The 21857-nt window shown below is 47.9% G+C and overlaps 2 long non-coding RNA genes and 1 pseudogene across 8 annotated transcripts; all 3 read left to right on the top strand.

Moving 5' to 3' along the window:
- Positions 1-9726: 9726 nt before the first annotated feature.
- Positions 9727-13476, top strand: LOC148774342 (uncharacterized). Its single transcript, XR_016035843.1, has 4 exons — positions 9727-9861; positions 10163-10273; positions 11487-11570; positions 13422-13476. It is a non-coding gene; the product is annotated as an uncharacterized LOC148774342 (long non-coding RNA).
- Positions 10339-11482, top strand: LOC148774343 (cell adhesion molecule CEACAM6-like; annotated as a pseudogene).
- A 74-nt stretch (positions 13477-13550) lies between the features above and the next one.
- LOC148774344 (uncharacterized) lies at positions 13551-21595 on the top strand. 7 transcript variants are annotated; one of them, XR_016035840.1, is made up of 6 exons: positions 13551-13685; positions 13937-14717; positions 17206-17371; positions 18008-18119; positions 19651-19682; positions 20045-21595. It is a non-coding gene; the product is annotated as an uncharacterized LOC148774344 (long non-coding RNA). The 7 variants fall into 7 exon arrangements; XR_016035837.1 differs by having other exon boundaries at positions 19651-21595; XR_016035838.1 differs by lacking the exon at positions 19651-19682 and having other exon boundaries at positions 19717-21595.
- Positions 21596-21857: the final 262 nt, after the last annotated feature.

Genomic DNA, 21857 nt, shown 5'->3' on the forward strand with positions numbered 1-21857 from the left:
AGCAAGCAGGAAAAAAATGGGTAATAAAAGCCTTTCTCTGAAGCTAAAAGTTTCAAAGGGATGAAGGCCTGGGGTGCTGAATCACCCTGGACATGGTGAGGGCCTAGCCCATGACGCTGACTTAAACAACCACTGCTGATGCCTTTCAGACTGACAAAGTTGCACGTTAATGCCCAGGAATCAAAGAAAGCAACTTCAGGTCCCCCATCTCCAACAGCCACAGAAACAGTTTATGGAGAAGTGAAGAAGAAGAGGGAGGAGGAGGGGAGACGAAGAGAAACAAAAAGAAGAAGTAATGCAAAAAAGAAGAGGTAGTGCTCGTGACACTGCTGACATCTCAAGGTTCTTATTCCGTCACTAGGAGATTCTTTCACCATTAGGGAAAGTGGAAGACTGTCTTTCCCCAACTCTCCCATAATCCTCTAACAAGGCTCCTCCAGGCTGCCTGGTCACAGCCCTTTCCTTCGGTGTCAGTAGATGAAAAGGCACATCCACGAGGAGGTCTGTAGGAAACCCTACCTTCCTGGTCATTGAACTTTGGCAAAGAGGACCTTGGGAGACAGTTGTCAGAATCTCTGCCCCTCCCCATTTGCTGACCTGCTGCTGCTAAGTCGCTTCAGTCGTGTCCACCTCTGTGCGACCCCATAGACAGCAGCCCACCAGGCTCCCCCGTCCCTGGGATTCTCCAGGCAAGAACACTGGGGTGGGTATTTGCTGACGGAGACCAGCTGTAAACTTGCTTATTCAGAGCACACTGGCTGAGTGGTCCATTGTATGTATGTCCCACAGCTTCTTTATCCATTCATCTCGTCATGGACACCTAGGTTGCTTCCATGTCTCAGCTATTGTAGACAGCGCTTCCCACCCCAGTCCTGGCCTATTGGAGTCTAACTTGAATTTGCCACAGATTTGCAAGTTATGTCCTTCTCACTGAAATGCATGTGTCAGAACAGAAGAGAGAAGAAAAAGAAAAGCTTTTTCCTAGCTCTTCAAAGTCCAGTATGAACTCAACATCCACAGGAAATACATATATAATTGAGTTAGGACTGCAAATTCAACAGCTTTGTCCCTATCAAGGTTGTCTACCTGCAGGACCAGGGCTTAAACACCTTGATGCTTACCTAGAAGACCACCTGAAGGAAAGTTACATGGCTCAAAATAGCCTGGAGTTAAAACTCCCCTCTGGGTCCTCCCCACCATTCTATGCAAAACAAAGAACTCTCTCACCTAAGGAAAAAGAAAATGGACATTAAGGTTGATTACGACCAGCTTCCAGCAGGTCCAGCCTCTGGCCTATCTCCAGAATTCCTTGCCCCAGCCGTTTAAGAGATAACTACTCCGAACAACCTTGGAGAAGAACAGGCCCCCTTAAGACAGTAGATTTCCACACACATGCCTGTATATACTTACTCTTTTCTTGGGTTAGTGCAGCAGCTCACTAATCTGACTGCTGCCCCTTCTCGCCTCATTAAAAGTGAACTGTTCCTGTAAAGTGCCGCTCTCGTTCTTTTTCCAAACCTTGCCTTTTCTAACTCCCTTACCCTACACCACCAGTTCCTTTGGAAAGCTTGTCTTCAGAGATCCTACTGTGTGAGTGCATGCGTGCTCAGTTGTGTCCCATTCTTTTGGACTCCATGGACTGTAGCCGGCCAGACTCCTCTGTCCATGGGATTTCCCCCAGGCTAGAATGCTGGAGTGGGTTGCCATATCCTCCTCCAGGGAATTTTCCCGACCCAGGGATTGAACCTGTGTCTCCTCATTGGCAGGAGGATTCTTTACCACTGAGCTACCAGAGAACCTACTAGAAGTAACTAAACAACTACTTGTCTAGGTCCATAAGTAATTCTTAATTTTAAAAATACAGGTATGTTTAAAGGACTTCATGGGCTTCATTTCAAGAAGTGCTCACAGAGGAAGGGATTATCACTTTGGGTGGGGGGGGCCAGTCAGCTCTTGTTGTTGTTGTTGTTGAGTCGCCCAGTCATGTCCGACTCTTGTGACCCCACAGACTGCAGCACGCCAGGCCTCTCTGTCCCTCAGTTCAGTTCAGTCGATCAGTCATGTCTGACTCTTTGCGACCCCATGAATCACGGCATGCCAGGCCTCCCTGTCCATCACCAACTCCCGGAGTTCACTCAAACTCATGTCCATCGAGTCAGTGATGCCATCTAGCCATCTCATTCTCTGTCGTCTCCTTCTCCTCCCGCCCGCAATCCCTCCCAGCATCAGAGTCTTTTCCAGTGAGTCAACTCATCGCATGAGGTGGCCAAAGTATTGGAGTTTCAGCTTTAGCATCAGTCCTTCCAATGAACACCCTTTAGGATGGACTGGTTGGATCTCCTTGCAGTCCAAGGGACTCTCAAGAGTCTTCTCCAGCACCACAGTTCAAAAGCATCAATTCTTTGGTGATCAGCTTCTTCACAGTCCAACTCTCACATCCATACATGACCACGGGAAAAACCACAGCCTTGACTAGGCGGACCTTGGTTGGCAAAGTAATGTCTCTACTTTTTAATATGCTATCTAGGTTGGTCATAACTTTCCTTCCAAGGAGTAAGTGTCTTTTAATTTCCTGGCTGCAATCAGCATCTGCAGTGATTTTGGAGCCCAAAAAAATAAAGTCTGACACTGTTTCCACTGTTTTTCCATCTATTTCCCATGAAGTGATGGGATCAGATGCCATGATCTTCGTTTTCTGAATGTTGAGCTTCAAGCCAAACTTTTCACTTTCCTCTTTCACTTTCATCAAGAGGCTTTTTAGTTCCTCCTCATTTTCTGCCATAAGGGTGGTGTCATCTGCGTATCTGAGGTTATTGATATTTCTCCCAGCAATCTTGATTCCTGCTGGTGCTTCTTCCAGCCCAGCTTTCCTCATGATGTACTCTGCATATAAGTTAAATAAGCAGGGTGACAATATACAACCTTGACATACTCCTTTTCCTATTTGGAACCAGTCTGTTGTTCCATGTCCAGTTCTAACTGTTGCTTCCTGACCTGCATACAGGTTTCTCAAGAGGCAGGTCAGGTGGTCTGGGATTCCCATCTCTTTCAGAATGTTCCACAGTTTATTGTGATCCACACAGTCAAAGGCTTTGGCATAGTCAATGAAGCAGAAATAGATGTTTTTCTGGAACTCTCTTGCTTTCTCCATGATCCAGCGGATGTTGGCAATTTGATCTCTGGTGCCTCTGCCTTTTCTAAAACCTGCTTGAACATCTGGCAGTTCACGGTTCACATATTGCTGAAGCCTGGCTTGGAGAATTTTCAGCATGACTTTACTAGCGTGTGAGATGAGTGCAATTGTGTGGTAGTTTGAGCATTCTTTGGCAGTCCCTTTCTTTGGGATTGGAATGAAGACTGACCTTTTCCAGTCCTGTGGCCACTGCTGAGTTTTCCAAATTTGCTGGCATATTGAGTGCAGCACTTTCACAGCATCATCTTTCAAGATTTGAAATAGCTCAACTGGAATTCCATCACCTCCACTAGCTTTGTTCATAGTCATGCTTTCTAAGGCCCACTTGACTTCACATTCCAAGATGTCTGGCTCTAGGTCAGTGATCACATTATCGTGACTATCTTGGTCGTGAAGATCTGTTTTGTACAGTTCTTCTGTGTATTCTTGCCACCTCTTCTTAATATCTTCTGCTTCTGTTAGGTCCATACCATTTCTATCCTTTATCGAGCCCATCTTTGCATGAAATGTTCCCTTGATATCTTTAATTTTCTTGAAAAGATCTGTTTTCCCTATTCTGTTGTTTTCCTCTATTTCTTTGCACTGATCGCTGAGGAAGGCTTTCTTATCTCTCCTTGCTATTCTTTGCAACTCTGCATTCAGATGCTTATATCTTTCCTTTTCTCCCTTGCTTTTTACTTCTCTTCTTTTCACAGCTATTTGTAAGGCCTCCTCAGACAGCCATTTTGCTTTTTTGCATTTCTTTTCCATGGGGATGGTCTTGGTCCCTGTCTCCCGTACAATGTCACGAACCTCTGTCCAGAGTTCATCAGGCACTCTATCTATCAGATCTAGTCCCTTAAATCTATTTCTTACTTCCACTGTATAATCATAAGGGATTTGATTTAGGTCATATCTGAATGGTCTAGTGGTTTTCCCTACTTTCTTCAATTTAAGTCTGAATTTGGCAATAAAGAGTTCATGATCTGAGCCACAGTCAGCTTCCTGGTCTTGTTTTTGCTAACTGTATAGAGCTTCTCCATCTTTGGCTGCAAAGAATATAATCAATCTGATTTCGGTGTTGACTGTCTGGTGATGTCCATGTGTAGAGTCTTCTCTTGTGTTGTTGGAAGAGGGTGTTTGCTATGACCAGTGCGTTCTCTTGGCAAAACTCTTATTAGCCTTTGCCCTGCTTCATTCCATGCTCCAAGGCCAAATTTGCCTGTTACTCCAGGTATTTCTTGACTTCCTGCTTTTGCATTCCAATCCCCTATAATGAAAAGGACATCATTTTTGGGTGTTAGTTCTAAAAGGTCTTGTAGGTCCCTCACCATCTCCCAAAGTTTGACCAAGTTCATGTCCATTGCATCGGTGATGTCATCCTGCAATCTCATCCTCTGACGTCCTCTTCTCTTTCTGCCCTCAGTTTTTCCCAGCATCAGGGACTTTTGCAATAAGTCAGCTGTTTGCGTCAGATGACCAAAATACTAGAATTTCAGCTTCAGCATCTGTCATTCCAACAAATATTCAGGGTTGATTTCCCTTAAGATTGACTGGTTTGACCTCCTTGCTGTCCAAGGAACTTTCAGGAGTCTTCTCCAGCACCACAGTTTGAAGGCGTGGATTCTTTGGTACTCCGCCTTCTTTATGGTCCAGCTCTCACAACCATATGTGACCACTGGGAAGACCATAGTCTTGACTACATGGATCTTTGTTGGTAAAGTCGTGTCTCTGCTTTTCAACACACTGTCTAGGTTTGTCATCACATTCCTGCCAAGAAGCATACGTCTTCTGATTTTATGGCTGCAGTTACCATCCGCAGTGATTTTAGAGCCCGAGAAGAGGAAATCCGTCACTACTTCCACATTTGCCCTTTCTATCTGCCATGAAATAATGGGACTGGATGCCATGATCTTAATTTTTTTTAATATTTAGTTTTAAGCCAGCTCTCTCACTCTCCTTTACCCTCATCAAAAGGCTCTTTAGTTCCTCTTCGCTTGGCATCTGTGTATCTGAGGTTGCTGATGTCAACAACAATCTGGTTTCATCTAGTCAGCTCTTATCAGATACAATCTGCTGGGACTGGGGAAAAGACTCAGAAATTTACCCTCTAGAGATTATTTAAATAATGGTCAAAGAATGTACAATTTGGGTTATTGTTTTTTCCCCTTCCTTCTGAGACATTCTGCCATTTTAATTTTTGTCAGTTCAGTTCAGTTCAGTTCAGTCGCTCAGTCGTGTCCGACTCTCCGCGACCCCATGAATCACAGCACGCCAGGCCTCCCTGTCCATCACCAACTCCCGGAGTACACTCAAACTCATGTCCACAGAGTCGGTGATGCCATCCAGCCATCTCATTCTCTGTCGTCCCCTTCTCCTCCTGCCCCCAACCTTTCCCAGCATCAGAGTCTTTTCCAGTGAGTCAACTCATCGCATGAGGTGGCCAAAGTATTGCAGTTTCAGCTTTAGCATCAGTCCCTCCAATGAACACCCAGGATTGATCTCCTTTAGAATGGACTGGTTGGATCTCCTTGCAGTATAAGGGACTCTCAAGAGTCTTCTCCAACACCACAGTTCAAAAGCATCAATTCTTCGGTGATCAGCTTTCTTCACAGGCCAACTCTCACATCCATACATGACCACAGGAAAAACCATAGCCTTGACTAGACGGACCTTGGTTGGCAAAGTAATGTCTCTGCTTTTTAATATACTATCAAGGTTGGTCATAACTTTCCTTCCAAGGAGTAAGCGTCTTTTAATTTCATGGCTGCAATCAGCATCTGCAGTGATTTTGGAGCCCAAAAAAATAAAGTCGAACACTGTTTCCACTGTTTTTCCATCTATTTCCCATGAAGTGATGGGACCAGATGCCATGATCTTTGTTTTCTGAATGTTGAGCTTCAAGCCAACCTTTTCACTCTCCTCTTTCACTTTCATCAAGAGGCTTTTGAGTTCCTCTTCACTCTTTGCCATAAGGGTAGTGTCATCTGCATATCTGAGGTTATTGATATTTCTCCCAGCAATCTTGATTCCAGCTTGTGCTTCTTCCAGCCCAGCGTTCCTCATGATGTACTCTGCATATAAGTTAAATAAGCAAGGTGACAATATACAACCTTGACATACCCCTTTTCCTATTTGGAACCAGTCTGTTGTTCCATGTACAGTTCTGACTGTTGCTTCCTGACCTGCATACAGGTTTCTCAAGAGGCAGGTCAGGTGGTCTGGGATTCCCATCTCTTTCAGAATGTTCCACAGTTTATTGTGATCCACACAGTCAAAGGCTTTGGCATAGTCAATGAAGCAGAAATAGATGTTTTTCTGGAACTCTCTTGCTTTCTCCATGATCCAGCGGATGTTGGCAATTTGATCTCTGGTGCCTCTGCCTTTTCTAAAACCTGCTTGAACATCTGGGAGTTCACGGTTTACATACTGCTGAAGCCTGGCTTGGAGAATTTTGAGCATGACTTAACTGCTTGTTTATGTGAAAGGGGTTCTGTTTAACTTGCTGCATAAGCCAATCTGACTGCTTTAAAGGAAAGAAGCCACCAAAATCCTGCACGTCCCTCTGACCAGGAGCTCCCCAAGCCTTCTGTGTGAGAGGCTCCACACAGAAAATAAGAAGCAGCAGTTTTCTACATTCATGCCCAGAAATGGATCCCATTCCATTTCTAGGCACCTCAGGCCAGTCATCCTGCTCAGTTGCTCAATCATGTCTGACTGTGTGTGACACCATTGACTGTAGCCCTCCAGGCTCCTCTGTCCATGGGATTCTCCTGGCAAGAATACCAGAGTGTTTTGCCATTCACTTCACAAGGGGGGTCTTCCTCACCTGATCGAACCTGTCTCCTGCCTTGGCAGGCTGGTTCTTTACCACTAGCACCACCTGGGAAGCCCCAGGCCAGTCATAAACCCCCTCCTCTTCCGTCTGTCTGCCCCACTCACCTTCTCAGGACGCCTTGGTCTCTGCGGAGGGCTGTGTGGTCCTTGAGAAGCAGGAGCGCCTTGAAGGGAACACGCCCCCTCGCTTTGTAAGCCGCACTGGTGCGCATGCTCCTTAGGACACAAGGGGCGGATTATGACTCAGTCCTGGGCTTCTTGAAGAGCCTCTGGAATTCTTCTCCCATGGGATCCACGGGAGGAGGAGAGAAACTTCTGCTGCTGCTGCTGCGTCTCTTCAGTCATGTTCAACTCTGTGCGACCCCATAGACGTCAGCCCACCAGGATCCGCCGTCCCTGGGATTCTCCAGGAAAGAACACTGGAGTGGGTTGCCATTTCTTTCTCCAGTGCATGAAAGTGAAAAGTGAAAGTGAAGTCGCTCAGTCGTGTCCATGCAGCCTACCAGGCTCCTCCGTCCATGGGATTTTCCCGGCAAGAGTACTGGAGTGGGGTGCCTTCTCCAAGGCACGTCTCCAAGGCCTTCTCCGAGGCACATCTACTTCTGTGGCTTCTGCACAGACGGGGCTCCTTGGGCTGCTGAGAGAAAGGCTTTATTCCACCTTCCTGACGGACCTCCTGCTGTGTGGAACTGGCCCCCCATAAAGGGGTGGCTGGGATCGCTCTGTACTCAGGTACCTTTTTCAGGGTTTTCTCACCCTGACACAGACTGTGTACACCTCCCCTCAGGCACGCACGTCTGCGTAATTTAATTTCGCCTGGCTAAGGCCGCTTCTGAATGATTTGTAAAACTGCTCCACATCTATAATAAACATTGTGTATCAGATATCAACATGCTGCCTGCAGTTGGTACTGCTTTCTGCCTTGCCTTCCTTACAGGCAGAAGAAACAGAAATGGCTCAACAGGGAGTCAGAGTGAGCCTGTTTCTAAGTCCAGAGGTGTTTGATCCTGGGATCCGGGAGCTCGATGAATTTGTGTGCATACCTGCTGACAAAGTGCGTCCTTCTAGAGCCACAGGTCACCACTGCAACCTGCCTGGGAGGACCTGCCTGTCTTCCACTGGGAGAGAAGATGAGTTCATGAGTAAAAGGTCTGCTGGGCTCTTCACTAGGGACACACCGCACTGCCCACGCAGACGGCCCCAGTGCATCCCACGCCTGATCCAGCATTCACTCCCACAGTCTCCGTGGTCTCAGGCGTATAGACATCTCTCCAGCACACCCCACCTCCTTGTTCCCTGTCCCTTTTTCTGCCCCTCAGAGAGTCAGAGCTCTTCCAACCAGGATAACCCTCCTTTATTAATTCCACCAAGAATTAGCCTGGCATCTCATTTCCTTCACTTCCAAGCAATTGCAACATGTGCTGTCTTTCCCTTCCTCATTCCCTGATTTCCCCTGGCCCTCTGCTGTGGTGCCTCCTTCCCAAGACTGTTGGAAGCAGCACTAAAATCAGTACTCAGTGGGATTCCCTGGTGGCTCAGTGGTGAAGAATCTGCCTTCCACCACAGGGGGCACCGGTTCAATCCTTAGTCCAGGAAGATCCCACATGCCATGAAGCAGCTAAGCCCACGGGCCACAATTACTGAACCCCTGCTCTGCAACAAGAGAAACCACCCCAATGACAAGCCAAGCACCACAACTAAAGAATAGCCCCCATTCACTGCAACTAGGGAAAGCCTGAGCGCAGCTACGGAGACCCTGCGTAGCCAAAAATAAATAAATTATTAGAAAGAAGTAACATGCTGGCTTCTAAGTCTGTAAGTGAAGAAAGAGTCAAGCAGACTTCACTGCTGTCTTATTCCAAGAAATTGCCACTGACACCAACCTTCAGCACCCACCACCCTGATCAGGCAGCAGCTGTCAACTCACAGGAAGGACGCTCCAACAGCAAAAAGAAGACAACTCACTGAAGGTTCCAATGGTGGTTAGCATTTTTGACAATAATGTACTTTTAAGTAAGGTATAGTACACTGGTTTTTTGGGCATAATGCTATTGCGTACTTAATAGACTACAATAGAATAAACATATCATTTTGTATTGAGGTAATGTTGATTTCCAAAGTTGCAGGTATACAGCAAAGTGATTCATTTATATATTTTTTTTTTTCTTTTTCAAATTCTTTTCTATTATACGTTATTACAGGATATTGAATATAGTTCCCTGTGCTATAAAGTAGGTCCTTGTTGTTGATTTTATATATAATAGTGTATATCTGTTAATTCCAAGTTCCTAATTTACCCCCTCTTCCCCTTTGGTAACCATAAGATGTTTCCTATGTCTGTGACTGTAAGTGTGAATACATCCTCCACAAGTGCCCCGAGATACCCCAAGTTCATGCACTTGCTTTTCCAATGGTCTAGAACCAAGCCACAATATCTCTGAGGTATGCGTGTGTAGAGAGAAAGAAAAAAAAGAGAGAGGAAGAGGCAACCAGAGAAGCTGGAAGGAATGAGGAGAGGGAGAGGGAGGGGCCTGGGCAGAGACCCCGCCCCCGGGCCGCGTGACCCAGGGAAGTGCTCCTGCCCCAGGCAGAGGCCCAGGCAGAGGGCCCAGCCAGAGGGAGGGGCCTGGGCAGAGACCCCGCCCCCGGGCCGCGTGACCCAGGGAAGTGCCCCTGCCCCAGGCAGAGGCCCAGCCAGAGGGCGAAGGACAGCGGAGCTCACACGATGGACATCAGTGCTTGTGAGCATCTCCTCACAGAGAGAGGGACACAGCAGACAGCAGGCACCGTGGGGACCCCCTCAGGCCCTTCCTGCAGATGGTGTGTCCCCTGGAACAGGCTCCTGCTGGCAGGTGAGAGGGTCAATTTTCAGGGAGGGGGCAGAGATGAGAGAACAAGAGACTGGCTGGGGTCTCTGGGGGAGACAGGGCTCTGAGAGGACACAGGGCTTCTGTTCAGACCTGAGGGCAGAGGACAGGGGAGCAGGGGAGGGTGCGGGGAGGGGAGCAGCAGCAAGGAAATCTCCATGAACTAGAACTGGTGAGGGGCGGGAAGACCTCAACTGCTGTAGGTTTTATCAGTTATTCTTCACTGAGCAGTAACAGTTGAAAACTGATGATGATGATAATAATTTATGTCTTCATTTGACTACAGAAAATGACATCACCAGAACAGTAAACACTATCCTTACCCGGCACCCTTAGAAACTGACAAATAAACACCAGGCTGTGGAATTCCTGGGAACACTCCTTCCTTCATCCCCAGGTATTAATGTCTGGAGCCTGGTAAAGGCACTCGGTTATAACCAGATCAGACAAGCCCCTGCCTTCATGGAGCCCATGCTCTATGGGGAGGAAGACAGACAAGCAGAGAGATCTAGAATGTGCTGTCAGCTGCTGACAGGCATCACACAGGAAACGGAGCGGGGAAGGGTCAGCAAGTGAACACAGAGGGTCTTTAGAGCAGCTGGTTGTTGTTGGGGGCATCTTCCAACAGGCCCTGAGTGTGAGCAGGCATGTGAAGGCAGCGAGGGAGTGAGCCAGGCAGACAGCCAGGGAAACAGAGGAAATACTGAGCCCAGAGAGGCTGAAGTAATGGGGGTCATGCTTCTGATGTTGAAACAGTAGGACACACACACATAAACACACAGATGCACACACACACACACACACACACACACACACACCCAAGGCTGAGGGATGAAGATGAAGAGATCTGTTCAGGACCCAGGGCACCATTTTTCCATCCCAACACACAAGTCAGAATATTAACTGGTTTCTCTCTCTTCCCTCCTAGTCTCAAACTTCTGGACCCCGCCCACCACTGGTCTACTCTCTATTAAATTGTTGCCCCACCTTGACACAGAAGGGACAGATGTTCTCCTACTTGCCCACAGTCTGCCAGAGAATCCTCTAGGCTATGCCTGCCTGGCACAGAGGAGAAAGGGTAGACAGTAACCAGCTAATTGCATCATATAGAGTAGCTGCTGCTGCTGCTAAGTCACTTTAGTCGTGTCCGACTCTGTGCAACCCCATAGACGGCAGCCCACCAGGCTCCCCCATCCCTGGGATTCTCCAGGCAAGAGTACTGGTGTGGGTTGCCATTGCCAGTAGACACGAATGTAAATACCAAAGGGTCTGCCCACAGTGGTCGGGAGACACTTTACCCCAACGAAATCCTGCCGATCCAGAACGTCATCCAGAAAGACACAGGGTCCTACACCCTGCTCGATACAAAGAATGAGTTAGAGACAGAAAGACAAATCGGACATCTCTGTGTGTACTGTGAGTGCGTCCTCTCTGACCTCAGAGTGTAGGAGGGTGGGGGGTGAGTTCTGTTCACACACTGGCGTTAAAATGTGGAGCTGAGACTCAGAACACCTCCTACATGTGGTGGATCAGCAGTCAGAGCCTCCCCAGCAGCACCAGGCTGGAACTGTCTGAGGACAACAGGATTCTCACTGTACTCATTGTGACAGGGAATGACACAGGACCCTATGTGTGTGAAGCTGGGAACCCAGTGAGTGTCAGCTGCAGTGACCCATTCACCCTGGATGTCCTCTGTGAGTAACCTCTGTTCCTATGTGGTCCAGGCTGCCTACCCACATGCATGCTGCCAGAGGCCAGGCCATACCCATCCCTGTCAGGCCTAGGCACACGGACTCCCACCCCTGGACACCGAGTCTGGCCGTGACTTCCTGTTTCAGGCAAGTTCAGGCAGGCCCACCTTAAATCAAGATGGAGAGGGAAGGGGCTGCTCTGTCTTGAGGGGTTGAAGATCACCAGAATATGATGGGAGAAACAGGTAAATATGTCAGACTCACAATGAGTGAGCATGAAGGGTAATGATGAGAAAATTTTCAGACATGTGTGTGAACAACTCAGAAGAACCTTGGGGCCCTAATACAGACCAAGAATTTCCCTTCCCTCTGATTGCACCATGTGTGGCTTTACGCTCTTTGCTTCAGATGGCCCAGACGCCCCCACCAGTTCCCCCTCAGACTCCTGTTACCATCCAGAGGAAAACCTCAACCTCTCCTGCCACACAGCTTCTAATGCAGCCACACAGGATTCTTGGCTTGTCAACGCGAAGCCCCAGAAATACCCAGGTTCTCTATATTCCCAGTCATAACTTGTACTCTCAGATCCAACATTACCTGACAAGCCTGGACAGCACCACAATCAGAAAGTCGGGGTCTCTAATAAGTGGTCCCTGGAGCATTCTGACTGAGTCTCAAGTGGAGATCTCTCTGGTTTTCTTTCTTCTTTTTTTCTATCTTCCTTCTCTCTTTCAACAGAAGGTTGGAGGGGTGGGAGGGAGAAAGAGAGAGGCAGAGACAGAGAAGTGAAGTGAAAGTGAAAGTCGCTCAGTCGTGTTCGACTCTTTGTGACCCCATGGATTGTACAGTCCATGGAATTCTCCAGGCCAGAATATTGGAGTGGGTAGCCTTTCCCTTCTCCAGGGAATCTTCCCAACTCAGGGATCGAACCCAGGTCTCACGCATTGCAGGTGGATTCTTTCCCAACTGAGCTATGAGGGAAGCCCAGAGACAGAGAAGGGAGAGAGAACAGAGAAGGGGGCAAGAGAAAGAGGGAGAGAGACACACAGCGAGGCTTCTCTGGCCTTCTAAAACATCCCGGAAGTAATTATTAACCAAGCTGTGTCCCATAGACAGTTCCCCTAGTTTACAGAAGGACTAGTTTTTACAGCGTTTTGTTAAAACCATAACCACTTCTCTCTGGAGATTTCCTTCACCATGATATTCACTCCACAGGCCAGGATTAAAAGACTTCTTCAGATTAAGAAATCATTCAACTATAATCTCCTGTGGTCCTAAGATCATGGAAACTAACTGGATCATCTTCATGCCAAACTAAATTATTTCACAAATGGGAACACGTTCCTTAACGATATCAAGCTGTTCTGCCCAAAACATGGAGAGGGATGGCAAGCCTGCCTCCCCAAAATAAACAGATGTGAAGGTCCATATAGTCAAAGTTTATCCAGTAGTCAGGTAAGGATGTGAGAATTGACCATAGAGAATTGACCATAAAGAAGGCTGAGTGCCAAAGAACTGATGCTTTCGAACTGTGGTGCTGGAGAAGACTTCTGAGAGTCCCTTGGACAGCCGAGAGATCAAACGAATCAATCCTAAAGGAAAAGGTCCCAGGGCTGATGCGACAAGCTGTCCAATACTACAGTGTTGTTCCAGCAACCAGGCAAGGGTCCCCCTGGTGTGATCTGGGGGTCGGAGGAGATGTGAAGTCATCTCTTTCCCATTGTCACCTGAACAAAGACCCAGGGCCTGCCTTAGAGTTGCCTTTACGGAGGTCACTGGACCCCAAGACCGAGGAGGGAGCATGGCCCAGGCCCCTGACCCACTCTCAGCAGGCACCCCTCTGTCCCTCCACAGCCCCAGTGGCATGGCCCTCCCTCCATGCCAGCAACACCACAGTCACAGAACATGAGGGTCCCATGGTCTTGACCTGCCTCACAGATGAGACTGGGGTCTCCGTATGCTGGTTCTTCAAAGGCCAGAGAGGGTGACAGAGGGGATGACCCTGACCCCCAACAACAGCACCCGCCCCATAGACTGGGTCAGCAGAGAGGACGCGGGGATTATCAGTGTGAGGTCTCCAGCGGGGGCACCTCCAGAATAAGTGACCCCGTAGGCTGGGTGAGTAACCGTCATCACCCCCTGTGTTAGTTGTTCAGTCCTGTCTGACTCTTTGCGACACCACAGACTGTAGCCGCTAGGCTCCTCTGTCCATTGCATTGCCCAGGCAAGAATCCTGGAATGGGTTGCCATTCCCTTCTCCAGGGGATCTTTCCAGCTCAGGGACTGAACCCGTGTCTCCTGCATTATCTTCTAAGCCTCCAGGGAAGCCCATTTTAATCTGGATAACCTTCCTTTATTAATTCCACCAGGAATTAGCCTATCATCTCATATCCTTCACTTCAAGCAATTGGAACGTGTGCTGTTTCTGCCCTCCTCATCCCCTGATTTCTCCTGGCCCTCTGCTGTGAAGCCTCGTTGCCAGACCGCTGGAAGCAGCACTAAAATCAGTACCTGGGACTTCCTGGGCAGTCCAGGGGTTAAGACTCCACCTTCCACTGCAGGGGTTGCTGTTACCTCCTCCAGGGGATCTTCCCCACCAGGGACTGAATCTGTATCTCTTACGTCTCCTGCAGTGGCAGGTAAGTTCTTTACCACTCGTTCCACCTGGGAAGCCCCAGTGAGGTATTAAAGTCTAAATCTCCTTTTTCATATGTGTACAGTGGTGCTTATATGCACTTTTATAAAGTTTTGTCATAGGATTTCCAATGAAGGTGGAAATCACACAGCAGATGTGTATTCAGGAAGTAGGACTTCCCTGGTGGCTCAGCTGATAAAGAATTTACCTGCAGTGCAGGAGACCTGGGTTCAGTCACTCAGTTGGGAAGATCCCCTGGAGAAGGGAAAGGCTACCCACTCCAGCATTCAGACTGGGAGAATTCCATGGACTGTATAGTCCATGTGATCTCAAAGAGTCCAACAGGACTGAGTGACTTTCACTTTCAAGTGTTCACTATGTGAGTTGGCGCTGTTGTAATTGCAGGCTTGCTGTCACATTCAACTCCAGGTCCCTCCACTTGTCTTTCTGTTGCGACATCATCTCTACAGTGGAAGTGACACCATTTCCTAACAGGATGGGCGGTGTCATGTGTGGTGAGAGTTGGGGGCCTTGAGGACTGTAATTTGCGAAACATAAACTCCTCTGATTGTGTTGTTATTGGTCATTAGGTCTCTGGTTTACAGTGCTTTCACGGTCTCTAGTTCTCACTGACTCTCTGGACTGCTGTGTCCATTACTGAAGGTGGGGTGTTGCAGTGTCACTGTTACGACAGAGCTATTTCTCCCCTCGATGCTGTACACTTTTGATTCACAACTCTGGTGTTGTTAGGTGCATAATGCTTACAATTGTTCTATTTCCTTGGTGAATGGAAACTTTTCTTGATATGTAAGGTCCTACTTTGTCTCTTGTAGGCTTTTTTGATTTAGAGATTATTATATCAGACACTCATACAGCCACCACAATTCTCTTTTTATTACTATTTGCATAGCATATCTTTTTCCAGTCTTACTTCAACCTTCTATGTCTTTGTATCTAAAGTGAGTCTCTTGAAGAGAGTCAAGAGAGGGTCATAATTTTTATCCATCCTGTCAACCTCTGCCTTTAATTTGAAAGCTGAGGCTATCTATGAGTCAAATACTTCCTGATAGGAAAGAGCTTCTGCCATCTCGCTACTTGGTATATGTCCTATATGCTTTAATTCCTCTATTACGTCCTCTTTGGTATTTAGGTGATTTCCTTTCTTAAGTGTCGTTTTGATTCTATTCTTTCCCTTTCCAATGTATTTCAGTTCTTTCCTTAGTGGCTAACTTGAAGATGACAATTAATATCTTAAATGTGTATCTATCAAGTTGAAACCAACTAGATTCTATGATGTATAATACAAACAATGTGTAGTGTACATCTCCATTCCCCCGGCTTTATACACTTATTGTCATAAATTTCAGCCATCCTTATACAATGTGTGTCCATTATATAGATTTATAAATATTGTTTCATGAAATACCTTTGAAATGAAAAATAAAAACAAATGATTGCAAAAAAGACAATAATATTGGCTTAAATAAGATATTGAGTCACTTTGACCACTGTTCTTTATATATTCCAATGACTTTGAGTTACTGTCCAATGTTTGTTCAGACATCTAAAAGGATTCCTTTTACATTTCATATATGGCTTGTGTCCAAGGAATTAACTCCCTTGACTCTTGTTTATCTGGGAAAGTCCTAATTTGATCTTCATTGAAGGATACTTTTTCTGTACATTGCTTTCCTGGTTGACAGTCTTCCTTTTAGGACTTAAATCAGTGGTCCCAATACTTTCTGGCCCCTTTTCTCTGACGTGAAATTTATTTTTCACCTTATTGAAGATCCATTGTACATGATAAGTCACTTCTCTCCTGCTGCTTTAATCATTCCCTCTTGCCCTTGGCCTTTCAGTGATTTGACTATATTGTGATAGAACACCTGTATCTTGAAAGATCCTTTTTTGGAGTTCCTTAACCACCCTTGATATGTAATCTCTCATCTAGGTTAGGAAGTTTTAAGCCATTAATTTTTTATATTTTTTTTCATTGCTTGTTTCTCTCTTCTACTTCAGGAACTGCCATACTGCATATGTTTGTCCACTTGATGGAGTTCTGCATAATACTTTGCCCGATTTCACTATTCTTCATTTTTTTCCTTTCTACTTCCCAGTCTGAATAATTTTTTTTCTGTCTTCATGTTCACTGATTCTTTCTTCTACTTGCTCAAATGTGCTGATGAATCAGTCTTGTAAGTTATTGCTTTCAATTCTTATACTTCAGCTCCAGATTCTCTTCAACCATGGATAAATAAGTTAATAGCAAGAAAGAGCATGTTCTTGAGAAACAGGTTCGTCTCAGACCTCTCCAATATGGATACAGCCATTCTCCCACATTAAGGACTGCAGCACTTTAGACATGAACACTGATTATAAAGTTACCTGAGTCAATCTCAGACAAGTACATTAGGAGTAGAAAAACACAAGACAGAGAGGAGGCTAGTTTTGGGCCCTGAGAAGGAAGGTTCATCCCAAGGAGCACTCAGATGGCATCAGCCAAGGAGCTGAACTTGTCCTCAAGTTTGACGTACACTCTTCCCTCTCTAAATCATCAGCAACCACAAAGTCGTGTTCTTCAGCAGTCAATCCCTCCCTCCTAGAATTCCCATACACATTCCAAGCTGGGTGAAAACAGGGCAAGTGACATGAGGACATGCAGCCAATGGTCCGTGAATCAATGAGCAGAGTTTACGGCTCACTGAGAGGATGATGCTGGTCCGAGACAAGCAACGGTGTCAGGACGGAGGATGCAGGGTCCCATCAGTGTGAGGTGTCTCCCCAGTCAGAATCTGCAGTTGTGACCCCAAACCCCGGATGAGCACTGTGAATGACCCTCAACACCTTTACTCTTCCCTTGTAATTTTACTGGAAGTTGGTGTGGCATGAATGCAAATAATGAGGGTGTGGGTAGTCTCCTTTCAGAGCCTGCAGAAGAATGTGTCCAAATAATGATGCAAGGCTCATTGTCATGGTCTGGTTATTATTTGTGTGAGTTCTTAGACTGTGAGCATCACACTGGATCTTGTGCTTCAGTTTCCTCACCTGTAAAACTGGAGAACGGCTGGATCTTAGGGATGTTGTGAGGATGTTCACTAGGAAGATGAAGAGATTAAAATCCTTCCCCGGGTACCTACACAGAGTCAGCATGCAAGAAATGTTTTCGCAGGTGATATTTTGTTTTGCAACATTGTGGTTTTGGGCTGTGAAGTCAAACAACTTGATTGCATTTTGTTTCATCCAGTCCTAGTTCTATGACTTCCGTTGAGTTATTGAACTACTATGTGTCTCAGATTTATGTGTGTACAGTAGGGATCACAACCCCTCCCTCATGGGGATGGAAAGATCCAAACAGATGAGTGTGAAGGGTTTCCCACTGTGCCAGTCACACAGGAGGACCTAGAAATAGTTGGTTAATATTATTACTATTAATCAATGTTGAGTGGGCCAGAAAGGACCTGCCCTCTAAGACCAACAATAGTCATGGAAAGAAAAACTCAGAGGGAGGGGCCATAATGTGAGACAAAAAGAGCCCTTCAGAGGAAAATGAACAGGACGTGGAACTAGCTACAGAGAGAGAATGGAGAGTTAGAGCAAGTCCCAAGTTTCAAACTTGATAAAGAGTAAAATGATGCAACCTGGTGCAGTGGGAGAGTCAGGCGGACCTGTGGTGACAACACACAACCACACACAGACTCGAGCATTTCCCTCCTCCTCACCAGGCCCCCTCCCTGTAAGACTCCTCTGGATATTCCCTCCAGTGAACTCGGACCCCGTTTCCCCTCTCTTTCTCTTCTGCTTTCAGGGCAAGAAAACAACTGAGCCCTCGGTGTGGGGGCCATTATCGGCATCGTGATTGGGGTCCTGCTTGTGGTGACGCTTCTGGCTGTCCTGGGATGTTTCATTTTCCTTCACAGGTACAGTGGCATTCCCAGATTCTGCTCCTGCCCCCAGGTTGACTCTAGTCCTAGAGGAAAGACACCCCATCCTCCAATGTTCGGCCTGGATCTCGAGGGCCTCCCCACTTGCCCATGGATATTCTCTTTCGTCCTTCAGTTCCTCCCTCACAAGGCATTGACCTGTGGCAGCTTCCTTAACACCGTCCTCATTTATTTTGTTATTTAGTCCATCTCTTTTGCCACTCCATGGACTCCTCTGTCCATGGAGTTTCCCAGGCAAGAATACTGGAGTGATTTGCCATTTGAAGATTCCCCAGGGAATCTTCCTGACCCAGGGATCAAACCTGCATCTCCTGCATTGGCGGGCGGATTCTTTACCTCTGAGCCACCAGGGAAGCCTCCTCTATCGGTTAACACAATTAAGACCCCTCCGCCACCTGAGTGCTGTCCTAGTTCCCTATATGTAGGCTGGCAGGTAGTAAGTACTCAGAAAAAGGTATCTCTTCCTGTGTATTTAAATCCAGCTACTCTATGAGGGGCAGTCACAGGGTCAGGATCTGACGGGCATCCTCGCCAAATCCACACTTGGCCAGAGAGTGGAAGTCTTAACAGCCACATGGAGTCAAATGCCCCCACGTGGCAAATGTGTTAACAACAGCCCCTGAACATGGGACAGAACATCATGCCAAGCCAGCGGGTGGTGGGCTGTCTTTACACTGAAGGTCCAGGTAGATGGAGACAGAGGACAAGGCCACTGTCGCATTTCAGCAGCCCCTGGATGAGGGCAGGTGGCCACAGCAGCAACACTGCACTCAGTGAGATCCCAGAGTCACTGGCTTCCCCTTTCCTCCCCATGCACTGGCCCCGCTTTCTCCATAAATGTGATGAATCCACTCAGACAAAGCCTTTGGATGGATGGATGCCTTTGCAAGTGCCTTGGGGCATCGCTGGCCACTTTCTCCTGAACCCTATTAGCCTATGGTTCTGCCCTCAGGGCAGATACAGCTTCTTAAGGACTTTCCTCAGCTTCCGTGCTGGGCCGTCCCCTCCTAAGCAGCCTTGGTGGAGAAAGGAGGTGTCTAGCCTCTGCTCTGTCGTGGGGATCCTCCTGTCCCATGTTCTGACACCAAAGCCTTGATCTCCGTCTACACTCCTCACAAATAAGCCTTTTTTTTTTCCCTAACCCCGGTTGCCTGCAGCACAACAGAGGGAACTGGCCCCCAGTGTCCACCTCAGGTGATTGTCTGTTCAGCCCAGGACAGAGGGGAGCCCTGGTCAGGCCCTGCCATGTCTGTTCCTGCCTGCCACCCCCAGGGTCTCAGGCCCTTTCTCTCGGGCTTCAGCACGGGGGACCCCGACAGCTAGTCTGCTAGTCCTAAGGGTTAGAATCCTGGGAGGCTCCCTAGCACTCACTGGAAATTGCCAGAGTGTCTCTCCCTTGGTGGGGATCTTTCTCCCATGGTTCTCCGGAAGGTGGACTCTCAGCCTCTCCTAGGAAATGGCTAAGCTTCCTCACACTCCCAGTTCTAACTCCTGACTCTGCTCCCAGGATGTGGTCCCTCTGGCAGCTCTGTCTCTCAGGTAAGTACATCCCTTCCTTGTCTCTCCTCCCCAGGGTCCCAGCTTCACAGGCTCAGGGCAGGGGGTCTGTCCAACCCTGAAGCACTGTGAGACACCCTTCACTCGAGGGTAGTTGAAAGTGAAAGTCAGTCAGTCGTCTCCAACTCTGTGCAACCCAATGGACTATGGCCCTCCAGGCTCTTCTGTCCATGAAATTTTCCAGGCAAGAATACTGGAGTGGGATGTCATTGCCTTCTCCAGGGGATCTTCCTGACCCAGGGAATGAACCTGGTTCTCCTACACTGCAGGCAGATTCTTTACCTCTGAGCCGACAGGAAAGCTCAGTAACAGTTGTTAAGACACAGCAATTCCCACCATGCCAGGACCTGGATGCGTTTCAGGGACATGACCACCCACCACCTTATCCTGAGGCTGCCCTGGTCACCTGGACTCAAGAGAACCTTGGAGTCCAGAAGGAACCAGGTGGGCCCTGGATCATCAGTCAGGGGCGCCAGGCTAACAAGGGTGGGATACACAGCTCAGATGGGATTTGGGATGGGGGCTCGGTCTTGGAGATGGATGCTTGGGAGAAATGACTATCCCTCTCTGCTGATGCCCACCCTCTCCCATGCCCCAGGCCTCCCTACCTTATGCCAACCCACCAGTTCCCATCTACCAGCTGAGTGTGGGGATCCAAGTTCTGGTCTCATAAGCCCAAGGGGCCGAGGAAATGCCCCCTTTATGCCTGGCTGTGTTTGGAGGTTCAAGAAATAGGAGGAAAGATGGAAAATGGGATGAAGAGGAGAAGGTCTGGACCAAAAACCTCTGATACAAACAGGCCCCTCACAGAGCAACCCTGGGGGACCCCGGGCTGGGAAGTCCCTGGTACAACATCTGAGAAGGTTACATGAGCTCCGAGGCATCGGTTTTCTTTTGCAGGAATTACTACACCCTGACACAGACGTTTACTGTCGTATCAACCACAAAGCAGATGTGGGTCCTTAGTTCCTCCAGACACATCTCCTTATGGACTGTGGGAAAGAACTTACCTGAGACCCAAGACCCGAGTGAGGTCAAGAGGTGGAGCCTGAGGCAGAGAACCAGCTCTGAGATCTGAGGCTATTTGGGAACCTGGGCCCAGGCTCAGGGTCCTCCTGGATTCCTGGAGACCCTGACAGGCTGCCCTGAACCCTGGATGGAACAGAATTTCAGGCTGCGACTCCCACAGTGGGCAGAGGTTTCAACAGGGCAAGTGACCGGGCCTGTGACCCACTGTGACCACCCAAGATTTGAATCAAGAGCACTTCTCCCTTGAGGCTCAGCTGGTTAAGAATCCACCTGCAGTGCAGGAGACCTGGGTTCGATCCCATGGTTGGGAAGATCCCTTGGAACAGAAAGGCTACCCACTCCAGTATTCTGGCCTGGAGAATTCCATGGACTGTAGTCCATGGGGTCCCAGGGAGTTGGACACGACTGAGCGACTTTCACTTTCACCTTCCCCTTGCTTTGCAAAATATACTGCCCTCGGGTCTTGTCCAGCCAGTAATTCACCTGACTCTCTGCTCCATTCTCTCCTGGGTCCCACAGGGAAAGTATTAACTCTTAAGTTACCTGACCTCTCCATCTGTTCCCTGGGAGAAAGCACAGGGTAGAATGTGAGGATGGTGGGGGTGGGGACCATACTAACAGGAAAGGAGGGTCACAAGACCCCTGCCCATCCACGTGGGCAATCGGCAGTCCTCACACTGCCCTGGAGTCATGGACACCTCTCAGTGTTTGATTGCTTGTGACAGAGTCTCTGGAGCACAGAATATGAGATCCTTTGAGAGTCTCTAGAACACAAGTCAGGAAGGAAGAACAACTCATGGGTGAGACAAATATTATGGGTAAGGCCCCTTTGCAGCCTCTTGGTCCTTGAGCCTTCTGATCCTCCTCATCAGGCCCTGCTGGCCGCAACTGGTGGCCACCTCAAATGAATTTTTGTTGTTCAATAGCTAAGTCATGTCCAACTCCTTGGGACCACATGGACTGCAGCATGCCAGGCTTCCCTGTCCCTCAATATCTCCCGGAGTTTGCTCCAAATCATGTCCACTGAGTCAGTGATGGGACAGGAACATTTGTGTGTCCCCAGATCCAAGATCCAGAATGCCTACTCTCTCCATGGGTTTCTGATGTGTCCCCAAGGGCCTAAGCCCT

The sequence above is a fragment of the Moschus berezovskii genome, chromosome 22, assembly GCF_049115385.1.
Source record: "Moschus berezovskii isolate FMDL1 chromosome 22, NW_MosBer_1.0, whole genome shotgun sequence".
In the NCBI taxonomy this organism is placed as follows: domain Eukaryota; kingdom Metazoa; phylum Chordata; class Mammalia; order Artiodactyla; family Moschidae; genus Moschus; species Moschus berezovskii.